The following is a 14063-nucleotide window of genomic DNA, read 5'->3' as shown; positions in this document are numbered from 1 at the left end:
TAGCAGTAGCAGCTTATAAAAGAAACACACACACACACACACACACACACACACACACACACACACTGAGCGATTGGAGGCATCACCTTGCTCGTCCAAGTTCAGCAGAGTTGACAATTCTGAGCCTCGCTTCGTGCTGTTTGGACCTTGCCCGAAACCCCTCCAACTGTCCTAAGCAGGAGAGAATAGGTCCTCCGCTAATTACCCCAGAGGCCAGCTTTCTGCTCCTTTGAAGAGCTCGCTTTGATGTGATGCAATTCTGCTACCAGGCCCGGCTGTGCCCAGATCAAGCGCATAACGAGCAATTATCAGCTGGGCCCGAAGAGTGCGGCTCAGGCAGCAGACTGGAAACTGGCCTGCGCCCGCCGCCGACTATCCTGGCCTCCGCCAGCTCCCCCGGGGCTGCAGCAATTCACTTACCCACTTCCCTCTGCACTCCTGCCCTTGGCGACATCCTTCCCATCTGTAAAATGGGACTGAGGCAGCTCATCAAGGAACCTGCTCGGAGGGCTCCACCCGGCTGGCTGCACCGTGCTTTAGCTGCTGCTCGGGGCACCAGAAAAATACTGGGAGAGACAACCTAGGCTAGCACAGAGCCTCGGGGAGGACAGGCTCTGCCGTCAGAGTCTCAAAGTCATTAGGGTGACTGTGTGACCTTAGCCAAGGGATGAACCTTCTCAGGTCAGCGCCCCCTCCTGGAAAGGCAGGACACTAAGGGAATCCACCTGCAGGATGGTGGGGGACTAGAGTGTGGGGCCTGCACCCGGGGACTCACTACACCCTCGAGGGCCATATCACCATCATGTTCACATATTTGGTCACAGGCCCTGAGGTGGGGATGGATGGGCTCGTAATAAGATAACTGAGGCACAGGCAGAGTGACCTGCACATCGTCTGCCCTAAAGACCAGGGAAAGAGAGTCGAACTGAGTTTTTAAGACATTATAAAGAAGCAGTTTGGTGGGATCTGAGTCCCACCCTCCTCCAGAAGGTCTTTAGGGGCAAGACGTGGGGGTCTTTTCTGGTTTTGTCCATCAGACGCTGAGTCCTGTCCTGACAGCTTTCCTCAAAGCACAGGACACGTCTCACAGCTAGGAGGAAAAATCTACCAGAAGGAAGAGCCTTCTGTTTTCACAAGGAGCGTGGGCTCTTCCACATAAAGGGGCTCCAATCTTTCCAAGACTCTCTTCCCTGCTCCTAAAATTCCTTTTGTTTCCCTATCAGACATCAGGCTTGAAAGACAGAGCTTCCTGGAGAGGGGACACAGGACTTCCCTTCCAGGTGGTTCCCTGAACCTGGCACCAGGTAAATCTGCAAAAATCTACCTCCAATAAGAAACTCCCCATCCACTTCGCCTGGTGGCCACGTGGTCGTCTCTGAATTCCCATAATTCCCTCTGTTGGGCCCTTACCTCTGGGGTCTTGCAGATGGCTCCATGGGGGCAGATTAATGAGGCTCTGAGCATCTTGGGGCAGAGATCACATCATGCTCATCTCTGTCCTTCACAGGTACGTAGTCTAGGAACCTTTGCTTTTTCCTCTTTCTTTCTTTCTTTCTTTTTCTTTCTTTCTTTCTTTTTCTTTCTTTCTTTCTCTTACTTTCTTTCTCTTTCTTTCTTTCTTCCTTCCTTCTTTCCTTCCTTCCTTCAACAACTCTTTCTGTTTTCCTTTCTTTCTTTCCCTCTCTCTCTCTTTCTTTCTTTTCTTCATTTTTTCTTTCTTTTAATTTAAGCCAATGGCCTGAGATTATTTCTGGAGAGAAGGCTTGGCAGAGAGGGGTGGGGCTGAGCCCAGGCGTCTGGGTGGAGGGCACTGCCACAGAGGGAAGCACCAGAGAGCAGCCACCTCGCAGCTGTGCGTACAGCTAGCCTTTGCCATCTCAGCAAGTTCTGGAAAGTTCTGTCTGCTTCACCCTGGGGAGCCCGGCCCTTGCTGCCGTCCTCCTTTCAGACCCTCAAATGAAGCAAGCTCTCTCCTGTTCCTGTTCCTTCACACATGTTCCTCTTCCTCTCCTGTAACGACTTACTCCCAGCTCAAGTCCTTCAGAATTCAGCTCCCTCCTCCAAGAAGGCATCTCTGGCTGCCCAATCCAAACAAGGCCCCCTCCTCAGTTCTTTTCCTTCATGGCCCTTAACCCAGTTCTCCTTGAAATACCTATTTGTGGGAGTATCTGATTAACACTCACTCTGACACTCACTAATCTACACAATCCACGAAGGCAGCACCTGGCCATTTGAGCACTACAGTCCTCCCAGTGCTTGGGACACAGTAGGTGCTCAATAAAGATTTGGTAAACGAGTGAATACGCATGATTACCAACGCTGCTTGGGGCCAAGTTATCAATTCTACCCTGAAGCCCAGGATATGTGACCTCCAAACGTCCGGGAAGGAATGGCTTTGATTTCTGTCTGCTCGGATGGGAGCGTCGCCACCCACCTCTGCCTGCCCTCTGCCCCTACCACGAGAGCCTCAGTTCCCACCACCCCTTTCACTCACAAGAAGCTCGGGGCTGTGTTCAAGAGGGATTTTTTACAGCAGCCAAAGCCAGCAAATGTTCCCTTAAAATAGAATGCCCTCCCTCTTCCCAAAGGGGAGCGGGATTGACATTAGCTTCCTTTGGGAACAGTCTCCATGACCCCCTCCCACCTCCAGATACAGGAGCCACCAGAGCAGCCTGCCCTCGAGATAAAAAGCCGCTGAGCCCTCAGGGAAGCTGGAGAAAAGGGTAGCTGCAGGGGGTGGGAGGCCGGCACAGGCAGTTTTCACATCTCAGGACCTGAAATGATTGCCTTCCTCTCCTCTCTCTGCGGGTTGGTGGGGAGGTGTGTTATGAGCTGGTGACTTCAGGCTGGACCTGGAGACGGAAGAGGCGGCAGCTGTCAGGGATAACTTAGCAAGTCCCTCCTCACCCATCACAGCTGAGGCCAGATCCATCTGTAGCCCATCCATGGGGACGTAGGAAGCCTGCCCCGCCACCAGCCTGTTCCAGCGGCTGCGAGGCGGCCGGACCAGGGAACCAGGGAGATGCCTGTCTGGCAGAGAAAAACGAGTGTAACAACACTGATAAAAGAAAAGGATGGGGCCAAGCCCTGCCTTCCGTTGGGGCCTTGCTACAAGGAGGGAACGCGGTGGGGGTGGTCCCCACTAGAGACCCCAGATGCCAGCGGTAGAGGCCAAGGGCCTCCCAGAAAACCCCGTGGGGACGTCTTTTTCTTCCCATCCACAGTACCAGGGACAAGGCCTGGCACACAGAAGGCTCTGGGATGGCTTCCTCTAGCGGTGAAACATAAAGGGAGAAATGCTGGGTTTGGGGTTAGGTCAGGGTTTAAATCCAAACTTGGTCCCTTGCTGAACAAGCTCTTAATCTCTCTTGGCTTTATCTAATTTCATCTCCCTTGATCTTCCATGGGGGTTAAATACACCCCTTATGAAGTCCTTGGGATGGCTATGGGCGAAGTTACGGGTGCCCTGCACGTATTACCCCTGTGCACGCACCAGCATCTTTCCCCGTGTCATGAAGAAAATGTATGCCCTGGGCAGAAAACATGGCCTTAAATGGGGTGTCTCTCTCCCCCCAGCCCCTGCCTCTGTCGGAGCTAGGATTCATACCAGTGTTTCCCGTCGCTGTCTTGAGTCTGGAGCTCAGTGTGACTCATATGAGAGTTCACTTCCCCTGCACATCTTCTTAGCTTGGCTAGAAAAATTACAGTAAATGATTAGGATGAGAACAGACAAGAGAGCCTGAGTTTTGAAAAGTGCTTTAGAGTTGGCCGCATTTTTATGCACAGCCTCTCTTGACAGACAAGGAGTCTTGTTGGAATGAAAAACACAAAACAGGTGGAAGTAAGTAAATAAACGGTTCAGCAGCCCCGCCATTCCAGGAGCGCGCATCTGGCTTGAGGTGTTGCCAGTGGCTTGTGCCTGCTCTGACAGCAGGGTGCCAACAGCGCCCGGTGGCCTTTGGAAGGCTGGTAAAGAGGGAATTCCATAGTGATCAGAGAGATCATCAGGCCCCTAAAACTCCATAGTGAAACCTATTCATTGGAGCTGTTACACTGTCACAGTTTTCTTATTTATACTTTCCTCTTTAAGAAGGATTTGGCATGACTTACCACAAAGACTCTCTCTATATTATACATACAGATCTATACACACACACACACACATATATACACACACACATACATACACATACAGTTCATAACAGGATAAAATAAAGAGATGAAGAAATCAGGGTGAAAGGGAAATAGAAGTAAAAATCAGATTAATCCAAGCATAAGCCTATAAAATCTGGAAGAGTTGCTACACGTGGGATGGGGAAGTGGGCTTTATTTACACTCATGCAAAGACATCCTTTTACTTTACCCCCAGATCCCATCCTCAGAGCTGCCCGGACACACTTGTGGCTACCGGTATAACAAATCCCCCACCTGGTGGTGTCTTGTCTCACGTCACTGTTTTGCATATAATTTATTTCCTGGCATGAAACCAGCTCTACCTTTAGAGCCGTGGCCTTCGCCATTTCTCACCTGGGAATTTCCCAGGTATCGGACAGCTCCCAGGTCTGGGGAAACCATCTGCCTCAGCCTATTGGAAAAGAGCAGGCTGAGCCTCTTTGGAAATTTTGGACACAGCAGAAGAGATATGTGCTCCGTGAAATATAGTTGTTCAGATGTTTTTAATTCTGTTGTGTGGTTACAGCCATGGGTGCCTTCGTCCACGACGTGGATGACCATAGTGCTTCCTCTGGATGCCAGAACAACGCTACTCTGTAATCTATAGAGAAACCAGCGCATCCATTGACAAGCGACATGGTGCATTTTACTTTCCTTGTAGTGTGGAGACAAGATGACTTATTATCCCAACACATTCTTAAAGAGACGTTCGCTACGAGGGACAATAGGAAACGAATTTGTACAGTTTTATCACTTAATAACAAATCCAAATTCGGCAGCCTCATCCTTTCTTTAGTGGTGTGGACGGGAGTTCCAGGGCTTGCCCTACCTCTGGTACTTACCAGTTGCGTGAACTTAGGCAAACCTTAACCTCCCTGAGCCTAGACTTTTCTCACCTGTAAAGTGGAGTAACACTAATACCCACAGAATCAGGTACTAGTGTGAAGATGAAATGAGAGAATGTATATGAAGCATTCAGCCATGTCTAGCACTCAATAAATCTTAGCTGCTAGTATTCACATTATTAATTTCATGACGACGATGATAATAATGCTGACAATATTTAAAGCCATGGTGCTCAACCGGGGACAATTTTGCCTCCCAGGGGACATTTGCAATATCTGGAGACATTCTTGGTTGTTCTATCCGGGAGGGAGTATACTACTGGCATCTAGTGGGTAGAGGCCAGGATGCTGCTAAACATCCTCCAATGCCCAGGACAGCCCCCGCTATAAAATGATCCCCTCAAAATGTCAATAAAGCCAAGGTTGAGAAACCCCATTTTAAAGTATAAAAATGTCTTGTTCAGAGTTAAATTCTTGCTTTTTCGGAATTCTATTAACATCAGCTAGAGAAACCACACTTTAAAAAAAAAAAAAAGGTGGGAAACACCTTTGCCAATTTGCTAACTGGCTGTACAGTCTGACGTTGTCTGCTCAAGCCTCAGTGCTCTCATCTGTCAAATGGCTGGGTTGTACTAGTTGATTTCTAAGTGTCCTTCTGGCTTTGACCCTCTCCGTGATTCTAATTTTCAACAATCCTCTTTTGTGCGTAAAGGAAGAGGGGCCGGGCAGAACCAGGCTACATTCTGGATAAATAACAGCACAATAGAATTCCTTTTGGAAATAAATCATCTTTTCATATAAAATCTTCTGAAGACCATTTCGAGAAGAGTAATAGATCTGCCAGTCCAACACCTGCAGGGTGGGTAATAATTTACTTAGCTCACTGACTTGGGGGCAGGTCCTGTTCTTGATAAATGGCCCAATTAAACATCTGTTAATCACAGCATTATCTCATCAGAAGGTGGAATACCTGCTTCTCTTAAGCAGTTTCTCAGTGAGATAACATCACAAATTCCCCAAGCAGTAAAGGGCATTTAACAGCACACGGAATCGGGGGTGGGGGGGGACGATGACAATATTCCTCTCTGGGGCTTTGGCCCCCAGCAATCGCTGGGAATATCCCCTATGCCCCATCCCAGCCCTTCCCCCATCAACCTTCCTATAACCTCGGCTCCTGAACTCTCCTGTTCGTCTGAGGCCTTGATAATAAAGCAACATCTGCAAAACCTACAAGAACTTTACTGCAGTTAATTGAGTAATTGAAGCAAGATGCAGGGAGAGGTGATCTATGGGCCTGGGTTGAGGGCCGAGAAGGGAGACAACGGATTTATTGCAAAGGCCGTGGGCGGCCTTGGGTCCAGGCCCTGGTTCACGGGAAGTTTGAGGTCATGTGGGATTAAAATATCTTTAGAAACAAATGGAATAATTTGACTGAAATATCAGGAGCGCTGTGCCAGTTTATGCCAGGAGACCAGGTGTGATTTATTTACCTTGCACCCAATACGTTTTTTTGATATCTGCCCCATTCGTCTAAATGTATAGATTATTGAGCAAATGGATAACCCTTGTCTGCGTCTGTCTGTCTGTCTCATCCTGATTGTTACATGAAGCCTGACTTTTGTGGTTCAAGATAAGTAAAGTTATGCCTTAAAGGCACGAGAGCCCCAGAAACTACCCAGGTGGTAAGCAGGGCCAAAGATATTTACAATCTAGCGGTTGTATTTTCTCGAAAAAAAAGGTTTAATAGAGCTAATATGCAATCGGTGGTAATGTCTTCTTGTAATTGAATAAATCCATAAATCTTTACATTTAAGCACAATTCACCACCTTGAAGTCATTGGGTATCATGTAATAGATTTTCTAGCCTTGCAGATGCCAGATACACACGTTATAGATACATAAAATTGCCCCCGTGAGCGCCTGGCATCAGATGTGCCTGCTGACTAGCCCGAGAACACGCCCCCAGCGCACGGAGGATTGGCCTTTGGGAAGGTTATTGCTCCTTTTGTAGTTTCTCTGCTGCTTTATTAAATCCCAAATTCCTTGCAAAACTGTTCAATTTTAATAACTCAAATCTGCATGGATCATAAAGCTGTCTAAATATACCTAGAGCCCTGAGTAACAGACAGATCCGTGGGTGATGATGTCGCTGGACCTGATTAACCGGAACAGGTCACTGACAAGATTTTATTACAAGTGTCATTTAGATTTCTGACAGCTTTACAAGGCTTAATGGCTTTTTATTAAATACATTGTGTTCAAGGAAGCTGACAGTTGGGGATGCCTTGTAAATACAATGCAATGGAATTTCCTTAGAAGCTGGGTGAGAGAAAGCAGAAGGATGGTGGGACGTCCCTCCCTGTCCCTGGTCCTATTGCTCAGGAGGCCTGGAGTTCACTATCTCCTGAGGCTAAAGACAAATGACCCCTGGCACCACCCCGACAGCTCTCCAAACCCAGCAGGTCTGCCCCAGTTTGACCCAGAGGTTTACACGTGAAGCTCTCCAGAGAATCAAATTTCTTGGGCCAGAGTGTGACCCGCTCCAGCCACCGCACCGCCCCCCACCCCAACTCCTCCCCTAAGCCAGGCGTCCTCCTGGAATCACTGAGCCTGGTCTTCCTGAAATTCACGTTCTCCGTAAACCAGTTAGCTAAGTTTTGTTTGTTTCTGTCCAGCAGTTTGTTGGACCCACTTGTAGGGGAGTGGGAGGAAGGAGGGTGGACTTACCATGCTCCCCACTGCCGCCCCCAGGTGCTCGGTGCTGTGCTTGTTGCTCTCGGTAAAGTACCTCATCCAATCACATGACCACCTGGCTGAGCAGGTGCTTTTACTCCCCTTTAACAAGTGAGGAGATGCACGTCCAGAAGGATTAAACAAAAGAGGGGAGATGAGAAAGAAGCCCTGAAGTATTCACAAGCCTCACTTTGATGTGCTCTGGGGCATTTATTTCTCACCCCACTACTGGAGGAGGTGCTATTACCTGCCTTTAAGGATGAAGAAACTGAGGCTCACGTGACTTCCCCCACGCCCAATCCACTCAGTTCAGAGGAGGGGCACAGTCACTCATTACGGAAGGAATAGCCACACTCATTGGGAGTTAAAGTGCTTTACCTCCATGTCTTTTTGAATCTTTACGGCGTCCCTATACATACTATGTTAGTATCATCCCCATCTCACAGGGCGGGACCTGAAGCCTTAAGAGGTTCAGTGACTCACTCAAGTTCACGTAGGCAGTCAGTGCCTGTCAGGATTCAAACGCAGGCAGGGTTCTGCCTTCCCTCGCTCGAAGCATATCAGGAAAGCATGGAAATCGTGCACATCTGTGGATTAGTTACTGCTTCCACAGCCCTTTTGCAAAGTCATCTCGTTAGAGCTTCACAAGGCTGGAAGATAAAGCATCACGAGCCCCATTTTACAGATTGGATAGCTGAGGCTTAAAGAGGTGAAACGTCTTGCCCAAGTCTCATGAGTTACAAACTGTGAGTCCAGGGTTGACCCCAGTTGCTCTCCTCTCCTCCGGGGCCAGGGCTTCACCATGTCCTGGCTTGCCACTCCAGCATGGGGGGCGTGCTGATGCTAAATAAATACAGCCAGGACTCTCAGGGGACAGTCTGAGCACAAAAGACCAGAGGCCAGTAGCAGTTGAGAAGCAGGACTGACCTCGATTAGCAAGCACAATCGATCCTCATTACTTGTGAATTCTGTATTCACTTCCTCAATAAAATTTATCTGTAACCCCCAAATCAGTATTCACAGGTGCTTTTGCCGTCATGTGCAGACATGCATAAAACAGTGAAAAGTGTGAGTCACTGGACACGCGTGTTCATCAATGTCCTTTTTGCAGTATATTTAGTGCTGTGTTTTTCATGTTTTTGTGCTATTTGTTGGTGATTTCACTGTTTAAAAAGGCCTCCTAGCATAGTACTGTCTGGTACCCTTAAGCTCGAGAAGACTGTGACGTGCCTTATGGAGAGTTAGATAAGCTTCATTCAGGCATGAGTTGCAGTGCTGATGGCTGTGAGCTCAATGTTAATGAATCACCTATATATATCAGCTATATATATATATATATATATATATACACACTATATATATATATATACACACTATATATATATAACTATATATACACACATGTGTATGTATATATTAAATAAGGTTTCTTTAAACAGAAGCACAAATTAAACAAGATTATATACTGATCAGTTGGCAAAAATGTTGGAAGAAGTGGATCACAGGAACCTAACCCTGTATCTCCCTGAAGGGCAGTGTTTCCTCATTCGCTACTTCATTGTCTGCAGCAACTTTATAGAACATCAACTGCCACAAGTAGTAAGAATCGACTGTACTTCTGAAGTTTCTCCTGTGTGCACAGACCTCTGCATGTTGCTACTGGGGACAGAAGGAGAAACCCAGCCCTTTTCTCCCAGGACTCATCATCGCAAGGAGAGAAGCCTGAAGATCGCGACTGTCTGAACCAGCCTGAGATCCAGGATGGAACCCTTGTGCGCGTGCGTAGCAGAACCTCTCAGGTAGCGCTGTCCATAGAGAAAGGGCAAGAGCCACGGAGGTCATTATACATTTTCTAGTAGCCACACTTACAAAAAGTTCAAAGAAACAGGCAAACTTCCTTTTAATAATACATTTTATTTAACCCAATATGTGTAAAATATCATTTCAACATATAATCAGTATAAAAATATTAATGAAATGTTTTGCATTCTCCTTTTTGCCCTAAGTCTTTAAGTCCAGGGCATGTTTGACACTCACGATACATCTCACTTAGGACAAGCCACACTGCAAGTGCTCGGCAGCCACGTGGGACAGTGGCTGCTGTTTGGACATGGGTCTAAAAGGATCTGCCCACAGTAGGTATTCAGCAAACCCGTTTCGTGACAGCTTGAAGTTGGGAGAAGTGGTTGTGGATGCAGCTTTGTATAGGGGACCTTGCGGGGTCACTTGACCTCTCCAAGCATTGGGTATCCATAAAAGGGGGTGAGGATAACACCCTCCATCCTCCCTGAGGGAGGATAAAATGAGACAGCGTTGTATAGTGAGACCTTGGTAAACAATGGCTACTACAATTACTATGTTTCTATTATTGTTGATGGCAAACCCAGCAGTCTATGTGCAGCCAGCTGCTAAGATGGCTGCAGATCCACGGGGTGCTCTGGGCAACCCCCCCGCCACCAAATCCTACATATTTAACAGTGCACAAGAAAGTGGAAGCACATGTTTGCTGTTTCAGACCGAAGCAGCCAAACCGGAAACTCAGTAATATTCCAGGAGCCACCTCCAGAGAGAATCAAGGGTTAGTCAGGAAATTACTCCCATTTAACATGGGCTGCGTCTCCGGGGACCCTGCTGTGTCCCCCTGCTTGGCAGCCATGCCACCAGGCTGGGTTTCATCATTTCTGAAGCCAGGTTTTGCTTAGAGTTCGAAAGAAGAGCCAAGTGGGCAAAAGGATTTTCTTCTGTTCCCATTGTCCCACAGCCTGCAGGCGCAGAGCAAGGCTACCAGGGGCTCTCCTTGTAATCTGCTCACCATTTCTGATCTCGGGGGCTCGGTTGTGCAGTGTTATGTGAGGGCCAGGTTTCTCAAACCCCAACTGTGCTTGGACTCCACTTAAAGGAAAAAAATAACTCAGAGATTCTGGAGAATTTGTCTTGAACCCCAGTCTGAGACACAGCCAAATGAAAGGCTTATTCTACAATAGAGCAAATTATCATTGCAACAGAGAACATGTGTTTAGATGTCTTGTTAAAGAATTGTTAAACAATTATTTTTATATTATTGAGATAAAGTATGATTTTTAAAAGTTTTTATGGGACTTCGGGCTTTCCCAAGACTGTGTATAAACAGTTTGAAAGTCACTGCATTAGGGAGAACGGCAATATGGGGGTTATTTGGGAAAGGCCAGGCCAACCTGGAGGGATGGCCCATGATACCCTTTCCCATCCATCATGTCACCTCTCAGCCTCAGGGAATGGACACCTGGCTTGGGCCCCCGTGCCCACTCCCAGCGTTTGTGCGGCAACTTGGACCTAATTCCCACAACACTAAACCTACCTCCTTCGCTTGGCAAGCCAGCACCTGTCCTCTTTTCTTCTGGGGGCAGGGAGAGTTTTTGTGTTCATCTTATTTTTCCCCTATGATAACTGCCTCCTTTGGATAAAAATCTCAATGGTAGTAGGTTAAATTTCAAACTGGGATATTTTGGAAATATCCCTTGTACTGAGGTCAGAAGGTAGGCACTGCTTTTATGAATAACAAGATCCATCTAAAATGATGGCAATCTGCTTACCAACACATTTTTACACATCTTCTAAAATGGACCCCATCTGCCCAATCCTTCCCCTTTGCATGAGGCCCCACCCCCAGACACCCCTCAGAATGAGTCAGAAGTAAGTAAGCACCAACTCCACTGCTGAGATTTTAGACGTCATGTTGAAGCCGCGCACCTCGATGTCTGGCTTAGGAAAATGTGGATCATATCAGCCATCAGGGGGTGGCCAGGAGGAGTAAGCGAAGTAACCAAGGTGCCTATCAGAGGGCCTGACACAGAATAGAGGCTAAGTCCTCCCGCTTCACCACTAGAACTCACTATAAAACCAGAAGGGGGTCCTCTCTCCTTCTGGCCACCCCCAGGGCAAAGCAGTCTATTTGGATAAGACATCACCCAAAAGGACGCTGTCAACTTTTCAGAGATGGTATCGGGCTGCTCTGATAAGTGATAAGTGGTACTCTCCGCATTTCTCTCAGCTTCTCTGGGGTCAACATTTACCACAAGCTCTAACGCGGCAGCACGCTGTCCCGCGCACCATCCCCACAGCCACAGGAATCCCTGTAGAGCTGACAGTGGCAGCAGAGATGCAGTGCACTGCATCTCCAGACTCAGAGGGCTCCTCCCGTTCACCAGGCCACTGAGTGCAGGAGAAGTGGTTAGAGGGTGGGCCAGGTGAGGCAAACCTCTCCTCTCCTCTGGCTGTTTCATCTGCAGGCAGTGCTGCATCCAGCGCCTCAAAAAAGCTAGATTAAGTGGCTTCATCTAAGTGAGCAGCAACGTCAGAATGAAGGGATGTTGTGCGGGAATCAGAAATGTGCTTCCCAAGCTGGCGGACGGTGCCTTCCTGTTCAACAGTCTGGTTAAGGGAGCAGCCGGAAAAGATTGGATCACATGCCCCCACCCCAAGCCCTTAATGCTCTGACCCTGTCAGGCTTTGACAATTTTCCACTCTTCCATGTATCAGCCGTGTGACCTTGCACTGATGATTTACCCTCTCTGAGCCTCAATTTTCCCATCAGTGAATATGGACATAATGATGCCCACTTCTCAGGGATGGGGGAATTAAATGAGCTAACACGTGAAAACACGCAACAGAGCCGGCACATAGTAAGTGTTCAATTAATTAAAAAATAATAATGATTGATAGATGATGGACACATTTAACACCTTTTTTTGAAAGAAAGTGCTGAGAGTCTCGTTGGGTATGGTGAGTACCTCTGCCAACCTCACCACACACTATGAGGGAAAAAAATAGTCTCCAACACTCAGGCCAAGACACCTTGATGCTTGGCAAAAGTTCTTTGCCACCCAGGGCCACCCGCCATGGCAACCTGCTTGTGTGCTGAACCTGCACTGCTGTCCATGGCTGCCTCTTGCAGCTGGACTGGCTTTGCCTGATGTGTGTCTAGAGTCCATGGTATTCTTTCCTCAATTTTCAGTCCTCAAAGTTATCCAACAGTCTAGTTAAATCTTACTAGACTTGAAAAGAGAGCACCCCTTCCCCATCTGCCTCTGAGCCCTCCCTTCCCTGTAACTGTATATACTTCCCTGAGAGTTTCCACCTCTGAATAGGGGCTCAGGCTCAGACAGATGCCAAAGGGGCCCTGCCTTTAGTGGTCTTGGGGAGGCTCTGTCGTCTCCAAGAGTCAGGTCTCCTGGCAGGATCTCCCTTCTAATCCCTAGCAACACATCTGCCCAAGTTAGGCTTTACTTAACCCCAAATGCCCGCTTGGCAGCCCCCCTTCTAATGGCAGACTCCTCCCGGGTCTCCCCACTCCCATTCCCGCTCCTCTGCACTCCTGTCTCCACACTTGACGCTCTAGAATATAAATCTACTGTGTTTACCCACCCTTTCTTAAAATCAATCAATTGCTTCCATTACCCTCGGCTGAAATTCCAAACTCCTTCCCAGGGTTTACGAGGCTCTTTTGAGCTCGCCTTTGCTTTTCTGCCCATCGCCCAGCTAACTCCTACCCCAGCTTCAGGTCTCAGCTCACGTGTCTCCTCCTCTGGGAAGTCTTCCCTGATGCACCTCTCAAAGCTCCCACAGCTGTCTGTTCTTCCCCACCCAAGCGTGTATCGAACACTGTGTGCTGAAACCCTGTATCTCCAACTGTCTGAAATGACTCACTCCTCTCTGCTTCCCAGTGCCTACTGCAATGCTGAAAACTGAGCAGAATTAATGAGTTGATCGATCTGTGATGACTCCTTCTGGAGACTCTACTCAAGGCTCTCTCAGCATTGGGACCAGCAGCTCAGACCTCCCCCAAGGCACCGGGAGACATCAAACTCGGAGGCCTGTGGCCCAGCAGAGGTCTGTGGTTTTACTGCTAATGGAAATTGGCCTGGCAGATCAAAGGCAACAGCCCCTATAGTCTAGATTGCCAGCAGCCAGCACTATCAAAATATCAGTGGAATTGGTAATTCAAAATTAAGTAGGTTAATGATTGACATCGATTTGTAAAACCTGGCCCACCAACTCTCTTCTTGCAAACAGGGCCTTTCCTTTTCTGCGTTGGCTGGGAGCATGGAGCTTCCCAAAGGGGAGTTCATTTAGCTTTAACCATGCCCTGCCCCCATCCCTCCTGGATTTTAAAGGGCCCTTGTTCTCAAAACTCTGCACCATTCCTGTGAGATGTCTTAGAAAGCCTTAGCACCTGAGATCCCCTTTCAGAAATAAAAAGTCACAAATTTGAAGCAAGGGGGAAAAGCCTGGTGCAACTTTGCACCTGTAGCACATGAGTCACTTGATTAAGGA

At 48.0% G+C, this 14063-nt stretch overlaps 1 long non-coding RNA gene across 2 annotated transcripts; it reads right to left on the bottom strand.

Annotated features, from left to right (window-relative positions):
• Window positions 1–1667: 1667 nt before the first annotated feature.
• Window positions 1668–7947, bottom strand: LOC112406967 (uncharacterized). 2 transcript variants are annotated; one of them, XR_003004646.1, is made up of 3 exons: window positions 7746–7947; window positions 3608–3692; window positions 1668–3026 (listed from the first exon to the last, which is right to left on the bottom strand). It is a non-coding gene; the product is annotated as an uncharacterized LOC112406967 (long non-coding RNA). The 2 variants fall into 2 exon arrangements; XR_003004645.1 differs by having other exon boundaries at window positions 1668–2852.
• Window positions 7948–14063: the final 6116 nt, after the last annotated feature.

The sequence above is a fragment of the Neophocaena asiaeorientalis genome, unplaced genomic scaffold, assembly GCF_003031525.2.
Source record: "Neophocaena asiaeorientalis asiaeorientalis breed wild unplaced genomic scaffold, Neophocaena_asiaeorientalis_V1.1 scaffold85, whole genome shotgun sequence".
Classification (NCBI taxonomy): Eukaryota; Metazoa; Chordata; class Mammalia; order Artiodactyla; family Phocoenidae; genus Neophocaena; species Neophocaena asiaeorientalis.
Note: the sequence above shows the minus strand (reverse complement) of the source record. Positions and strands in the feature narration are given on the sequence as shown.